This window comes from Ammospiza caudacuta, chromosome 3 (genome assembly GCF_027887145.1).
Source record: "Ammospiza caudacuta isolate bAmmCau1 chromosome 3, bAmmCau1.pri, whole genome shotgun sequence".
Taxonomy (NCBI): domain Eukaryota; kingdom Metazoa; phylum Chordata; class Aves; order Passeriformes; family Passerellidae; genus Ammospiza; species Ammospiza caudacuta.
The window spans coordinates 116,072,819-116,087,285 of record NC_080595.1 but is presented as its reverse complement, the minus strand read 5'-3'; positions in this window follow the sequence as shown (position 1 = coordinate 116,087,285).

Below are 14,467 nucleotides of genomic sequence, written 5' to 3'. Positions count from 1 at the left end.
CAATTTTAAAAGAAATATTGCTTATTGCTTACTATAGTATCTGTAAAAAAAAAGGCATTGTTTGAGGCTTTGCCTTTTTAAAGCAATAGGGAAGAATAAAAATAGCATTATAACTTCTGTATCCTGATTATAGGTTCATGTGATGCAGGATCAAAGTAACACCATTGAAATTGTGTGTCTGTACCATCTAATGTAGAATAATCTGGTCTTAATTCTGTTTGTCACTGTCAGGAAGCTGCTGACATCCCACACAGCATCTTCTCTGAAGGTTAAACAGGTAAAAAGCCCCTTGTGAGCAACTGGAGATTGGCAGATCTTCCTGGGCTGTAAACACCCAGTTTTTTACTTTCCCACATTGTCATCTTACTAGGGAAAATGTCAAATTTTTGAGGAATCAGCCCCTTGGTTCCATGGGGTCGGTGTTTGAGGTGTGTGTGTTCCGGCTTCTCCTTGGGTATCAGGAGGTACAAGGAACAAGTGGCGCCTCAGAGGAACAAGTGGCACCTCAGCTGTCCCCAGGGTGCTCCTGGCAGGTTGTTCCCTTCATTCTGGAAGTTCATTTGCAGCTAGTCAATCCTTTTTGGTTTGAGGTGAATTGTCTGTAATGGGACAGGTGCTGATGGTACCGAGGCGAGCGAATGTGATCTGGAGTAAGTGAAAGAATCAGTGGAGGCTGTGTCCTGGAATTCAGGAATCCTGTAATTCTTTCTTTTGGGGCTTTTCCCACAATATGGGAGTTGTCTTTGTCGTTCTGCCTGTGGGCTGCCTTGGAAATGAAGCCTCATTTGGGTAGCAGTGCAGTGGAGTGGCAGTTTGTTGTAGCCAGGCTGGAGTCACTGCAGTTTGTTTCGTTGAAGTGGCTCTGGTGGCAGATCCGAGCTACCTTTTTGTTCTGTGAACAGAGAAGAAGTTAATTTAAGAAGCTCCTCATCTGTGATGGTCACAGATTGCTTTTACCTTCGTAGAGTGAGTTCTGGCTGATATTTTGTCCCTCATAAAGTCCTTTTACTTGAGTTGTTGTCTCTTGACCGTCTTCTTAAAACAACAATTTCTACCTCCACTTCTTTTCTGGATTGTTTTGGTGTTGGGTATTTTTTTAGTTCCCCCACCCTTTTTCCTGAAGTATGAGATCCAAACATTTACAAAAGCCTTATGAGTTGATAAAAATCAGCAGATTTGTTTTCTGTTGAATACTCTGCAGAGACACATGTGGTTACAGTGAAATCCTGTGCTGGATGTGAGTCTGCAGTGCACCCTTGCAGCAATTAAGGGATCTCATTAAGAGCCTTCAGGAGGTCATGGAAAGGGTTTGGACCCCTCTGTCCATCATTTGTGGGGCCATGGCATGGGCAGGAGGGGGCAGATGGGAGGGTTGGAGCACATGTCACATAGTGGGAGATTGCAGGAGCTGGGGTTGTCCAGGCTGGCTCTGGGTTTTAACTGTCTTAATAAATTAGTTTTACCTAGTGCAGGATCAGGAGTTGGACCTTGATGATCCGTGTGGGTCCCTTCCAACTCAGGATATTCTGTGATTCCAGAGAAGGCAGAGCCAGGCTCTTTTCAGAGGTGCCCAGCAAAACCCTGAGGGGCAGAGGGCTAAAGCTGCATGAAGGAAAATCCCAGATGAGTATAAATAGAAGTATTTTCATGCTCAGTGCTAGAAATGGTCCAGAAAGTCAGTGAAATTCCCATCCTTGGGGATACTCAAAATTCAACTGGACAGGGTTGGATTAGAGATCTCCAGAGGTCTCTTCTGACCTAAATTATTCTCTGATCCTGTGCCGACCTGCTCAGGCTGAGGTGTTCCCTAGTTCTGATTTGTACATATTGACTTGTTTAAAGAAATCCTGGTAATTTGTTGAGGTTTTTTTCCGTTTTGCTGTTCATAAAAATTATCTTTTCTAGTTTACTAATAGAGGGGAGCTTTATTTGCAGGGTCTGGCTCCAGGCTCCAATCAAGCCATAAGTTAGAGATTTCATTAATTATTTGCTCTGTTTACACAGTTCTTCAGGGATATTTGACTTATTCTGTTTGTTTCATTACCTAACGTCAGACTGGTAAGTTTTTTCATGTTTTTGTAACATTTGTGATTTGTAGATCAGTTTTTGCCTTCATTTGTGAGGATTTATCTTTGTCTTGCTGCTGTGAGTGCAAGTGAGAAACTCCACATAGCTGAACCTATTTCAGGAAAAATTGAGATTAACTCAAGACCACTGGTGACTGCTGTGATAAGCCAGACATTTTGGGTCAATAAATCACAAATTGGTGATTATTAGGAGCTGAAAGGGTTTGATTGGGAAAAAGTCATATTTTGCTCACTTGGATCCCCCTTTCCTTATGCTGTTGGCCACTTCTAGGAAAAGCAGTGTGGTAGCTGAAATAGGTTTTATTTTTCATACAATTAAAACCACTAAAATTGGTGTAAGAATTTTCCAAACTCAGAATTGCTGCCTTGATGCAGGATGTTGGTTCCCTGTGCATGATCCTACCTGGAATCCAAAACTGGAGTCACGTTTTCCTTTGCAAATTACTAAATTCACTGTGAGACCCTGCCCATAATCCTGAGCTGGGAGTGTTCAGCTAGGGATGGTTTCCAACCCCTCCTCTGCTTTATCCCTACTCATTTTAATTAATATTTATAAATAATGTTCCTCCTCCCACTCCAGCTCCATCATGGTGCAGCCCCCACTTCCCAGTGCTCATCAGCTTCTTTCAAACTCATTGTGTAATTACCAGCAAATTTTAGGGGGTTTTGTCAAAACTTTGCTCTCATTTTATCTGAGTTTTCTCACTCAAGTAGCTCTTGCACTCTTTGAAGTTATTTAACTCGATAATATTATTTTGATCAAAGTCTTAAGCTTGTAGGCAATAATCTTTGGTTTGGTGCAGCTTTTGGCAGGAATATTTGTTGGCAGGATTGGTCTTAAAATTGTGTTACATGTCAGTGACCTTAATATATGTTCCTTCCATGGATTTTCTGTGTTTGTAGCAGCAGTCAGGGGTTGGATCCTGATCCCGGCTACTTTAATGGAGTTTTGTGGAGTTTTCACTGTGATTCCTTGGAAGGGAAGGTTGATCGCCTGACCGAAAAAATACCTTGCAGTTCCCGAGAAGATATTTCAACCTAAAACATTCCCCTTTGGGCTTTTGAGCAGCTGGGATATTTACTCAGGATATTGGATCAGTTATTGGCCAAAAGGGATTTGGTACAGCCCTAAAACCTTCATTTCTGCCTCTCTTACTGCTGTCAAATTTATGGGGTTTGAACTGTCTGACTAAAGACGTTGCACATTCATGAAAACCAGAGGCATTCTAGAGATGGCAGCTACAAATCCAAATTTAAAATACACTGAAATTATCTTTTTTTTTCCTTTGTGAGAAATGTGTTACAACTAGAGGAGCGTGGTTGGGTGTTTTGAGGACTGTCAGTATGGTGACAGTGATTTGATGTTGGTTTTTGTCCAACAAATGTAAATCAAATCAAACCAATGGAAGTTTTATCTCAGTGGCAGCAGTGAGGCAGAGGGAGAAAAATTTAAACTTTTTTACTAAAGAATTTGTTGCCATCCTTGGCCTTAGGTTTTTGTCACTTAAAAATGGCCTGGAATTGTTTGTTCTGTAGTTTATATCAGAGAATTGTGGAGTGGGTTGAGTGGGAAGGGATTTTAAAGAGCATCCAGTCCCACCCATGCCATTGACAGGGACACCTTCCACTATCCCAGCTTGCTCCAATGGCCTTGGACATTTCCAGGGATGGAGCAGCCCCAACTGCCACAGAGCTAGAAAATAATTTGCCATTTGAAACGCGGGGGGGAAAAACTCACAGAACATTTTAAATGTCCCTTTTAATCAGGCTGATGCAGCAAAAGAACCGCTGGGCTTGATGGCTGCAGCGTGGAGCTCTTTCCCATTCTTTCAGGGAGGTCTGGAGTGCTCCAGCCAAGAGCTCGAGCAGGAATGAACTGAAACCATTGAGCTGGAGCGGGCTGGTGATGGGCCTTTGATGTTTCTGTATGTGCAGAACATCTCTCCCTCAGCTGCCTTGGCAGAAGCCTCCCCCTGCCATTTATTCCCTCTGTGCTCAATGGCAGCGGGTGTGTTCTGCTGATCAAAACACCCAGCACACTTGTGCTGAATCCTTTCAGGCTGCAGCCAGGGTAATTGGGATGGGCAGGATAAATGCATGGGAGTATGGCAGTCACAGTGATGGCAGCTCTTTTCAATGCCTGGGTGTCCCTGACGGGTAATTAGCAGCTTTAGAACTGCGGGGATTGGCATGGCCGTGATTAAAAGGATTTCTGTCTTTTCTGTGATTGAAAACAGAAGATCTCCCGCCCCCTAATTCTCTTTTAATGCCGGTGTTATTAGTGACACTTGGAACACAGCTCCTCTGTAAACTTAAATAATGACCTCGGTGAATGGTGACTTACAACAGCAGGGACTGAACCGAGCTCAGTTTCTATGCAAAGCTGCTCCTCCCGATTCTGTGTTCCTGCTCCACGTGCGTGTCACTCCCAGCGAGTTCGGGAGACAAAAAGGACATTTGGTGGTGTGACAGCCTGGGGACAGATTGCCAGGGCCTGGTTTAGCTCTTCTGGCTCATTTTGGATTTAAGGAGATGAAGAGGATGAGCCATGAGCTCCACTGGACTCATCCTGAGTTTTCCTTGGAGCAGGGAATGTCCCTGGCTCTTGGGTGCCATTCCAAATTCCCATTCCCTGTTTGGAAGCCTTATCAGCACTTCTTGCCGTGTTCTCCTCCAGCTCTGCTCTCTCAACTAATACACTGTAGTGATGGTAGCTAATTCCCCTTTTTCCTTCAAAAAAATCTCAAAATTCCCCTCACAGGAGAGCTGGCTGGACACCATCCTTGCCATTCACCCAGGATATCTGGTGGTGACCCAAAATATCATCATTTTCCCCTGATCTGTTGCTGTAGTCTCCAAAAGCATCTGCCATGGGGTGTTCTGTGCCTTTTAAATCTGTTTTTGTGAGTATCTGTTGCCCACTGAGCACTGCAGAGCCTGTGCTCCATTTCTGCCCTTAAATTTCTTGACCAGATTTTTCCATAGTGCTGTTCTCCCCTTACCAGGCAGGTTTCCACATTTTGTTGGCATGTAAAGATGCTTAGAGGGACTCTTGAGTCAAATTTAGTAAAACTAGCAGCTTCCTATCACCAAAAAATCCTTGAGAGAATTTAGGGACTTCCTTAGGCTTTTATTTAAATCTTCCAGTTACTTTTCAGCTTCTTTGCACTGAAATCCTTGTGAATCCCAGTTCAGAGAAGACCTGTGGCTGTGGGTACTTCAGTTCTTCAAGCACAGTTCCCATTGCACTCACAGTACCAATGGGAACAACTTCTGTTTTAGAAAATATATTTTTAGACATTCACTTGCTGCTGTCACTGGCCTCAATTCAGCTTCCCCGTCCTCCTCTCCCTTCTCCTTAACTAATTAAAGTCTTCCATGTTATGGCAAGATGGCATATGTAGCTTAAATAACCCACCTCTTTAATTAAGAGGTTGGATTCAGCCTTCTGAGATATATTTGACATCATTTGAGATTTAAAAATACATTTTACTTACACAGTTTATCCATCAGATCGCTCAAGGAGGGCAAAGAGATAATGAAAGTAAATTATTAATTAATATTTCTCATCCAGTATATTCCATTAAGAATATTAAGCATTTATTCCATTCCTCAAAGCACGTTTGACTTTGGATAGAATTTTTTTTTTAAGTCTGCCTGCTGATGAAGTTTTTGCTGTCTCTCTTTGACAGGGCTGTAGGGACAGGGTGGAAAATACTCTTCAGGAGCTGCCCAGAGCCAGGAATTCCCAATATCACCTCACTGACCAGGTTTCCCATTTTCCTTGTGCATTTTGGACAGATCTTTTCAAGCCAAACAGGCTGTCCCTGACACATCCAAGCTGCTTGAAAACAATTGGTGAAATTATGGAGTGAAAACAGCAGCAGGAGCATCTCCACCTCCAGGGTATGGGATGGAGTGGGATGAGTTTGGGTTTGGAATGGTGAAGGAATTAAGGATGTTGCTGGGAGGGGCCCAGGGGTGTTGCACAGCATCTGGAACTGCCCCCTGAAAGGGGGAAACACCTTGGGATCTTTGTTGGTGAGAGAATTGGAGTGGTTTAGGAGCTGTGCTGTGTTTGAGCTGTGCTTGTGTTCATTTTCTCACAGAGGTAGTTCAGAGAATCCTGGAATGGTTTGGGTGGGAAGGGCCATTAAATCCATCCCATCCCACCCCTGCCATGGGCAGGGACACCTTCCACTGTCCCAGGCTGCTCCAAGCCCTGTCCAGCCTGGCCTTGGGCACTGCCAGGGATCCAGGGGCAGCCACAGCTGCTCTGGGAATTTCATCCCAACCACACCTTCCCAGCCAAGGATTCCTTGCCAATATCCCATCCATCCCTGCCCTCTGGCAGTGGGAGCCATTCCCTGTGTCCTGTCCCTCCATCCCTTGTCCCCAGTCCCTCTCCAGCTCTCCTGGAGCCCCTTTAGGCCCTGGAAGATTTCCCTGCAGGGTTCCCTCTCAGTTTAACCAAACATTCCCACCTTGGCACACAGGAACAATTCAAACAGTTCAATTCAGCACTTACTTCCTTCAGAGCTCTTTACTTACACAAATCTTTTTTCTGTAGAGCTTTGTAAATCTCAGTTCTCTTTCTCCAGGGCCTTGGAGAAAATAAATGCTGTTGAGATGTGGGAATGTTTATAAATCCATTGGATATCTGTGATAAATTTGTAAAGAGTGATGCAGAATAGAGAGACACTTTCAATTAGGGTTAAGTTTGTGTTTTTTTTTTTTTTTTTTTTTTTTTTTAATTATTATTTTTTATGAAGTAGATGGAAATAGGGAGTTTGCATCAGGATTGTGGGAGGCCACCCGACCTTCAGGGTCTCCTTGTAGGTGACACCCTGGTCCCTTCTGGCCTTAATTGTAAATCTGTGACTCCAAAGAGATAAAATGTGTCTTTTACCTTTAGAACTTGTTGAGAATATTGAATAGTTTATAGAGATTTGAGTTCTGGAGGGGTTCTCTGCAGCAAGAACTTTCCATCAGAGAACACGTTGTGCCTTATGTCTCTGACCCCACTTCCAGTTCCATACAATAAAAATTATCCCAAAAATTCAGCATAAATAGAATTTGATCAACTACAACCCTTTTTATTGGGCTGCAGTGCCTCAGCAGCTGATTTCCACAAATATCACTTTCAGAGGGCTTCAAACAATCCCACAGCCAGCACAAGCCCTCTTGCTAAACTGAAGTCTCCTTATTTCCTGCATGGAGCCTGCATTCCTGGAAGGAATTCCTGTGGACTCTGAGCTCAGCCCTCCTCAACTGCTCTGAGCCATTTCCTTCCCTCTGAAGTTGATTCTTAGCACTGAATTATTATTTTCACATTATTTTCCCAGATTTCAGTGCTTCTCATAGAAATAATTTCTTTCTTTTGTCTTTCATGCAAACTCCTTCACATCCCAGTAATCCCATTTTACCTGGTTTGCCTCTTCTGAAGTGCTCTGACCAGAAGCTGTTGTCCTTGCAGCCTCCAAGAAAGGGATTTATGTTGTTTCCACCCTGTAAAAAGCAATCCAGCGTAGGGCAGAAGCTTCCAAACTTTCTACTCTGGGGTTTCCCAGCTCTCAGACCCTTCTCCCTTCCCCCTTGCAGTTTGGATGGTTAGAAAATCACAGAAATAGCAATTTTTAAGTATAATTTTTTATTATTATTATTATTACTTGGTCTGTCTTCTTTTTTCACTGGGAAGATTTGTTTACTGGGAGACATTCCCCTTTCCTTTGGCCTTTTAGATGGTGCTGTATCCATTACTTACTTGAAGTATATATTAAATAAATATGAACAATTTTATCTACTTTGGCTGGTTAAAAAAAAAAAAAAAATCAGCTCATAAATTCAGCCAGTTTACAGCAGGTTCTTCACTTGCACAATCCTTGTGAAATCAGGGGGTTGGAGACAGGGAGAGGGACAAGGTGGAAATGCTTTTTTTCATAGAATCATGGAATGGTTTGGGTTGGAAAGAACCTTAAAGCTCATCCAGTTCCTGCCCCTGCCATGGCCAGGGACACCTTCCCCTGTCCCAGGTTGCTCCATCCAGCCTGGCCTTTTTTTGTTCCAATTTGTTTTGCCTTGCTTGCCCTTTGTGTTGGAACCTTCATTGGAGCAGTGGATTTTCCTGCTTTGTGTGCCTGTTTTTAATGTGGGTGTTTGGGACAGGATGCCTGGATTTGCACAGCTTTCCCAGGAGTCTGCTGCTTCCCTTGGACACTTCATTTATCCAGGGTTAGGGATCCCTCAGTGCAGCCAGAGTAGCTTATCATTATTAGTATTATTATTCATAAGTTGGTTTCGGCTTGAAAAATCATTGGAAAATCTTGAAGTCACTTTTCCAAATGAAAAATTACAGTGAAAACAGTTTGGATTTTGAGCTTCCCATCTTCCAGTGTTACCCATTGAATTTTCTGTTCCTTTTTTGTGGTTTCTGTGTGAATTTGGGTGTCATCCTGAGCCTTGTGCTGACCTGAAGCTGGTTTTTGGTTGCTGTGGGGTCAGAGCCCTGTTTGGTCTTTCGGGAGGGACAGATTCCCCATTCTATCACCCAGTAAAAACCCAAAAGTAAAATCCCTTTTTCCTTGCTGTTGGCTCCAGGAGTGTCTTTCTGAATGTCATCAAAGCCTCTCTGATTTTGTGCTGGAGTTCTGGATGGTTCTGGGCAGCATTTCTGCCCCCAGTGCTGCTGCTGAGGCTGGAGAGCCCCGTGTCCCATTGGAAATCAGATCCCATGGGATGGCACAATGGGACAGGCTGAAAGCCCATATTTAAACTCAGTTGAGTTCCACAGCAGTTCTGTCAAAGGGTGATGAGTCAAAGCCAGCTGTGGCCATGGGGAAAACCATTTTCCTGACCCATTGCCTTGGCTGTCTTCCTCTTGGTCTTCATGATCCTCCCGAAGCCCAGGAAGTGGGAGATACGTGCAGTACTTCTTTCATTTTAGGGTTTTTTTTCTTAATGTCGATTTAAAAAGTGCCTAAGTGAGGAACAGGACTCCAGAGTGAGCTGGAGGAATAGGATTAGACCTCATTTCCCTCTTGAGAAAAGAGCCCTCCCTGCATCCCTGCACACATCCCTCCAGTGAGCCCAGCAGAATTTGGCTGGAAAAACTCCCTGTTCTTTCCTCGTGCTGCCCCCCTTGGTTCTCAGTCTTTTGGGGGGGATCTCATTCCTCAGCCAAACGTTTGCAATCTCTGATCTGGGGTGGGTGGCAAAGAGGATGGAATTCAGTAGGAAACTGCCTCTTGGATTGCAGATACAAAGAGCTCTGTGTGATAAACATCCATCTCTGGGTGGAAAAAGCTGATGTGCTTCTGTGATCGCCTCCTTTGGAATCACAGGATGGTTTGGGTTGGAAAGAACCTTAAAAATCATCCATCCATGGGCAGGGACACCTCCCACTATCCCACACACAGCTCCAAGCCCCGTCCAGCCTGGCCTGGAACATTTCCAGGGATGGGGCAGCCAGAACCCCTCTGGAATCCCAAAGGCAGTTTCTTCCTATATTCTTAATTATTTCTAGGTTTATCATAGTGGCACCTGCTAAACATGTTGTCCAAATAACCCTAGCTATTGGCAGGTGGTTATAATTTTGTAAAGGTGGGAATTTTATGTGGGTTTAAAGAATAGAGGTATCAGTGATAGTTTAAAATATTTAATTACAGGAGGACTTCTTCTGACCGCAGTGAGAGGAGGTAACAGAACACTATGAAGGAGTTTTAGTAACACTTTAGGGTTCAGCAAATGAAAGCAATCTGTGTGTAAATGTTTTATTTTTTCATTAGCAACAAGATGTTCTCACTCTGACAATATCTGAGGTGGGAAGGGACTGTTGGCAAGGAAAGCTGTGAGGGCATCCCTGCAAAGGGCAGGAACTCAGCCTCTGGGGAGTGGATGGGTGTTGGTAGAAGCAGTGATCCCGTGGGAATCCATTGCTGGGGTCCTGATGGGAATGAGGACATTCCTGATGGAAACCCACTGTGGCACACACAGCCCTTGGCCCTGCTCCGAGATGCCTTTTGGAAGTGAGGTTTCCCTGAGGAGTGATTGTCCCTGCAGTGGGTGTTGGTGACAGCAGATGGGTGCTGTAGGTGAGTGTGGCACAGTGGAACAACCCCAGAGCCACACAGAAACAGCAAAACCCCAGCAAGGGCTGGGGAGGTTCTCACATCCAAATTCTGTGTGTGCCTCGACTTTGTCCCACTGTGGTCTCACCCTGTGGCTGGTGCCAGCCGTGCATCTCCTGTCTGGGCTGTGCTGGGGTGGCACCAGCTGCCTCCTGTCACTTCACTGTCCCCAGATCCACCAGTGTCCCCCCAGTGTCCCACCCCTGCCCTGCCCGTTCCTCCTCTCCCCCAGCTGCTGCTCTGCCCCGGCTGGGCCTGTGTCTCATCTGCTGTTGTAGGAGTCCTGCCTACCTCAAGGGGTAGCCATGGGATCCTGGAGTGGTGTGCTCACCCTCTGGGCCGTTCTCCATGAGCACTAGCGCACACTCACACTCACACTCACACTCACACACACTGGAATGTATATTCCCCTCCCCCAGCCCCCAAATAACCTCTTGACCTGATCCTTGCTGTAGCCACCACCAACTCCTCTTGCAAATTGGATGCTGCTTTAAATGTGAAAACAAATGTTCAAGAAGCTATAAAACCTGAATGAAAGCTAAAGCTGAATTTATAAAGCCTTGTTGCATATGAGCCAAAAGTGCAAAAAGCTCTATATAATGAACTAACCTGCCACTCATATAAATATAAATATATATAAATATATTAAAATCAGACTGTTCTACAAAATTGTGTATTTGTATTTTTGTGTACGTACAATTTTCTGCTAAGCAGAAGGAGGATGTAGTATAGGATGATGTGAGAAGAGATTTTGTTTAATCATATTTCTTTGTTACTTATTTTTGTTAACATCCAGATGCCTGTCTTTGTCTTATGTGTATGACACTGTTCCAAAGGTGCAGTATCCCTCTCCTGCCGTGTGTCCAACCTCCTTCCTCCACAGGGAACGAGTCAGGTGATGCCCCTCATCATCATCATCATCCTCATCATCATCATCATCATCATCATCCCCTTCAGATCCACCCTGGTCTTGATCTTAAGGGCTGCTCGTTCAGCTGAAAGATGAGATGTTTCATTTCCCAGCTCCTCTTCGTGGTGAAGTTGAATATTCATGTTCTGGTTGATTCCTCTGTAGTTGTTCCCTAAACACATTTCCATGGTCTGCTGCTGCTCCCCAGCCTGACATTTTGGGGGAAAAAAATGGATTGGATAGGTTGGGAGGGAGGATGAGCAGATCCTCATGGTGAGAAGTTGCTCCTCATGGTGGGAAGGAAGAAAGTGCTGGGGTGGTGCCAGGGGTGAACCTTGGTCCCACCCCATGGGGATGGAGGAAGCACCTTGAGTTCCCACACTGGCTGCTCCTGGATGGGGGCTTGGCTGTCAGGAAGGAGGGCTGGGGAGGTGATGATGGGTTGTAACTCCCCCTGTGCCCCCTCAGGAACATCCACCCTGCACCCCTGGTGGCTTTGGGGCTCTTTGGCTCTTTGGGAAGGTTGGAGCAGCTTTGAGAGGGATCCATCTGTTCTTGCCAGATGTCCTTGCAGTGAAGGCCCTGAGTGTTGGGAAGAGCATTCCCAACTCTTCTCCCAGTCACTGCCTTTACCTGCAAGGTGCTGGTGGCTCCCTTGGAGGAGAAAAGGAAACCTGAGAGCCCTTGGTGTGCTTGGGAATTGTTATTTATCCATCACAGAGAAACAAAGGGCCCAAGGAGACTGGATAGCGCAGGATGTAGTGGAGTCACTGATGGGAAGCTTGGGGCAGGAGATGATGGAGCTTCACCTCTAGTCCCACCACAGCCCCTTGAGGAAACTGGTCCAGCCTCCATCCCAAATGCAGGTGAGGGTCAATATCCATCACACCTTCCCCTGGCAACAGCTGCTGTGAGGATGAACTATCAACCTCTCCCCTTGTGCCCTTTTGGGTTTTTTGTTTAATTTAATCCCTGTCTTTGTCAGAGCTGACCCATGGCCAGGGGAGAGCGATACTGCACCTTTCTACGTAGGGCTCATATTTATAACAATGTGTAATGACTGTAGCAAAAGTCCTTGTTTCTGTATGTGAATGGACAGAGAAACAAGTGCTCTATTGTATTGATTAAAATAGTTCAAATGAGTCCTGTATCATTGTATCTCCTATTCTGGATTAGTGCCTTTTGGACAGTAGACTGTTCTGTAATTAAAATGTAGTATAACTGCTTTTTTGTACAGTTTTGTTTTAATAAAACTTTTTTTTAATTTGTGTTTATTTTAGTATTGTACCTATTAGAAAATAAAAACGTATAACTCAACACCAACCCTTTTCTTCTGTCATCCTTTTTGTGCAGGGCTTGTCTGAGACCTAAAATGTCTCCTGAGAGCAAAGTGAATGTAGAAAATTTGGATTTGTTTGGGGAAAAATTAATTCTTTGTGCACTCCCTCTCTGGAAGGGATGAAGGTGGTGGGCACGATGATGGTGGTGTCCATGATGATGGTGGATTTGGAGCAGTGGAATCACTTGGAATGTGAGCCATGGGCTGATTCCAGAGACTTTTTGGGTCTCTGCACTCAAAGGAGATGCTGCAATGGTATCCTGAGAACAAAGAGAATATAGAAAATTTGGATTTATTTGGGGGAAAAATGGATTCTTTGTGCACTCCCTGTCTGGAAGGGATGGAGGTGGTGGGCACGATGATGGTGGATTTGGAGCAGTGGAATCACTTGGAATGTGAGCCATGGGTTGATTCCAGAGACCTTTTGGGTCTCTTTCCACTCAAAAGAGATGTTGGAGTTTTCCCTCCTCTGGCTGGGGTTTGTCACACGTCCAAGTGCTGCTCATCCAAAGGTGTTGTGTCCTTGGGGATGTCCCCTTCCCTCTGGAACCTCCCCCAGCAGGCACCAGAGCCTCAGGAAGGGCCCTGTGAGCCCCATCCCAACCATGAAATCTCCTGCTGAGCAGCTGAAGGTCTGGAGGGAGCAGCCCTTGGCTGATAACACCAGAAGATGTTGAATTATTGAGGAGCCCCAGGCAGGAGGGGCTGTGGCTGCCCTTTGGTCCTGAGCAGCTTGGGGGGGGCTCAGAGAGGGTTCATGGGGTGGGGGGGTGGGAAAAGCTTCCTCAGAGTGGGAGGAAATTCCTGCAGGAGGTGTGGAAGCTGAGCTGGATGGCAGGGGAGACACAAAGTCACAGGAATTGATTTATTCAGTGAAATGGTGCCCAGGTTAAAATCAGGATGTGCAGCTGTGGTTGGGAGGTTTGCTCAGGATGGACACCCCAAAACAGGGAGGAAGGCAACTCTGGAGTGGTGCAGGTGGTTAATAATGAACTTCAGGAGTGGAAACACCTTTCAGACTGCTCCTTGTGTCTCTCAGACATCAAAGAGGGGGATAAAATTTATCTTAACCCTCCCCATCATCCCATCATCAGCTGCTAGAGCTGCTGTGTTTGCAGAGGGAATTTTCTGGAGGCTGGGGATCATGGAATCCCAGAATGGTTCGGGATGGAAGGGACCTCAAATCTCATCCAGCCCCACCCCTTGCCATGAGCATGGACACCTTCCACTGTCCCAGGCTGCTCCAAGTTCCATCCTTGGACACTTCCAGGGATGGGAAAAACACTTCCAGGGGTGTCTGCTGCACCTGGGATGCTGGATGAAGCCCACTCCCTCCTTCACAGCTGAAAACCAGGAATACAGAAAAGCTCCATTTTGGAGATGTTTTAAAAAACACAAGAGGAATAAATCCACGTTGGAGGTCTGTGCTTTGCAAAGAAGCTGCACTTCCAGCCCTTTGTGCCTGCTTTGGTGGGAAACCAGATTGATCAGAGAAAATCCAATGATTTCTCACAGGTTGGTGTCCAAAGGTGAGCAAAGCCCCCTTGGAAATGTGCCCAGCTCGTGGCAGGGCAGCTCCTCTCTCCACTCAGGGTGAAGCCCAGGAACTGCTGCCTCCCATGGCAAAGCGTTTGAAGCCAAGCGAGGCCGATGGAAGCGGCGTTAATTTGAAGGAAAACGGAGGAAAAAAAAGGTGTTCTTTGTTAGTTTTGGAGGTTTTTTAAAAATTATTTTCCTGCTCTTTTTGATGGGAGCCTTTTCAAGCCAGCTTTGGCTGCAGAACAGAACGTGGCAGCGCAGGGAAGGTGCCACAGCCACCTTCCGGGAAGAGCGAGGTTTGAACAAAGTGATGCCGCTTCAAACAGCTCCTGTGTTTCAGCCAAAGAGGGTTTTTTTTTCTTTCAGAAGGTAAAACATAAAAGGGAAGTGGCTTTAAAGGAAAAAAAAAAGCTGTTTTCGTGTGCTGATTGCAAGACAGTGCTGATAAAAATATCCTTTGCTCACT